Raw genomic sequence first — 2,722 nt, forward strand, 5'->3', positions numbered from 1 at the left:
AAAAGGATCATACACCATGATCAAGTGGGGTTTATTCCAGGAATGCAAGGATTCTTCAATATACGCAAATCAATCAACGTGATACACCATATTAACAAATTGAAGGAGAAAAACCATATGATCATCTCAATAGATGCAGAGAAAGCTTTCGACAAAATTCAACACCCATTTATGATAAAAACCCTGCAGAAAGTAGGCATAGAGGGAACTTTCCTCAACATAATAAAGGTCATATATGACAAACCCACAGCCAGCATCGTCCTCAATGGTGAAAAACTGAAACCATTTCCACTAAGATCAGGAACAAGACAAGGTTGCCCACTCTCACCACTCTTATTCAACCTAGTTTTGGAAGTTTTAGCCACAGCAATCAGAGAAGAAAAGGAAATAAAAGGAATCCAAATTGGAAAAGAAGAAGTAAAGCTGTCACTGTTTGCGGATGACATGATACTATACATAGAGAATCCTAAAGATGCTACCAGAAAACTACTAGAGCTAATCAATGAATTTGGTAAAGTTGCAGGGTACAAAATTAATGCACAGAAATCTCTGGCATTCCTATATACTAATGATGAAAAATCTGAAAGTGAAATCAAGGAAACACTCCCATTTACCATTGCAACAAAAAGAATAAAATATCTAGGAATAAACCTACCTAAGGAGACAAAAGACCTGTATGCAGAAAATTATAAGACACTGATGAAAGAAATTAAAGATGATACAAATAGATGGAGAGATGTACCATGTTCTTGGATTGGAAGAATCAACATTGTGAAAATGACTCTACTACCCAAAGCAATCTACAGATTCAATGCAATCCCTATCAAACTACCACTGGCATTTTTCAGAGAACTAGAACAAAAAATTTCACAATTTGTATGGAAACACAAAAGACCCCGAATAGCCAAAGCAATCTTGAGAATGAAAAATGGAGCTGGAGGAATCAGGCTCCCTGACTTCAGACTATACTACAAAGCTACAGTAATCAAGACAGTATGGTACTGGCACAAAAACAGAAAGATAGATCAATGGAACAGGATAGAAAGCCCAGAGATAAACCCACGCACATATGGTCAACTTATCTTTGATAAAGGAGGCAGGAATGTACAGTGGAGAAAGGACAGTCTCTTCAATAAGTGGTGCTGGGAAAACTGGATAGGGACATGTAAAAGTATGAGATTAGATCACTCCCTAACACCATACACAAAAATAAGCTCAAAATGGATTAAAGACCTAAATGTAAGGCCAGACACTATCAAACTCTTAGAGGAAAACATAGGCAGAACACTCTATGACATAAATCACAGCAAGATCCTTTTGGACCCACCTCCTAGAGAAATGGAAATAAAGACAAAAATAAACACATGGGACCTAATGAAACTTAAAAGCTTTTGCACAGCAAAGGAAACCATAAACAAGACCAAAAGACAACCCTCAGAATGGGAGAAAATATTTGCAAATGAAGCAACTGACAAAGGATTAATCTCCAAAATTTATAAGCAGCTCATGCAGCTCAATAGCAAAAAAACAAACAACCCAATCCAAAAATGGGCAGAAGACCTAAATAGACATTTCTCCACAGAAGATATACAGACTGCCAACAAACACATGAAAGGATGCTCAACATCTTTACTCATTAGAGAAATGCAAATCAAAACTACAATGAGATATCATCTCACACCAGTCAGAATGGCCATCATCAAAAAATCTAGAAACAATAAATGCTGGAGAGGGTGTGGAGAAAAGGGAACACTCTTGCACTGCTGGTGGGAATGTGAATTGGTACAGCCGCCATGGAGAATGGTATGGAGGTTCCTTAAAAAACTACAAATAGAACTACCATATGACCCAGCAATCCCACTACTAGGCATATACCCTGAGAAAACCATAATTCAAAAAGAGACATGTACCAAAATGTTCATAGCAGCCCTATTTACAATAGCCCGGAGATGGAAACAACCTAAGTGCCCATCATCGGATGAATGGGTAAAGAAGATGTGGCACATATATACAATGGAATATTACTCAGTCATAAAAAGAAATGAAATTGAGCTATTTGTAATGAGGTGGATGGACCTAGAGCCTGTCATACAGAGTGAAGTAAGTCAGAAAGAGAAAGACAAATACTGTATGCTAACACATATATATGGAATTTAAGAAAAAAATGTCATGAAGAACATAGGGGTAAGACAGGAATAAAGACACAGACCTACTAGAGAATGGACTTGAGGATATGGGGAGGGGGAAGGGTAAGCTGTGACAAAGTGAAAGAGCGGCATGGACATATATACAGTACCAAACGTAAGGTAGATAGCTAGTGGGAAGCAGCCGCATAGCACAGGGAGATCAGCTCGGTGCTTTGTGACCGCCTGGAGGGGTGGGATAGGGAGGGTGGGAGGGAGACGCAAAAGGGAGGGGATATGGAAACATATGTATATGTATAACTGATTAAATTTGTTATAAAGCAAAAAATTTTTTAAAAAAAGAAATAAAAAAAAATACTACAATGAAGTATCACCTCACACCAGTCAGAATGGCCATCATCAAAAATCTACAAACAATAAATGCTGGAGAGGGTGTGGAGAAAAGGGAACCCTCTTGCACTGTTGGTGAGAATGTAAATTGATACAGCCACTATGGAGAACAGTATGGAAGTTCCTCAAAAAACTAAAAATAGAACTACCATACGACCTAGCAATCCCACTACTGGGCATTTACCCTG

The sequence above is a fragment of the Mesoplodon mirus genome (genome assembly GCF_964341445.2).
Source record: "Mesoplodon mirus genome assembly, chromosome: 11".
NCBI lineage: Eukaryota > Metazoa > Chordata > Mammalia > Artiodactyla > Ziphiidae > Mesoplodon > Mesoplodon mirus.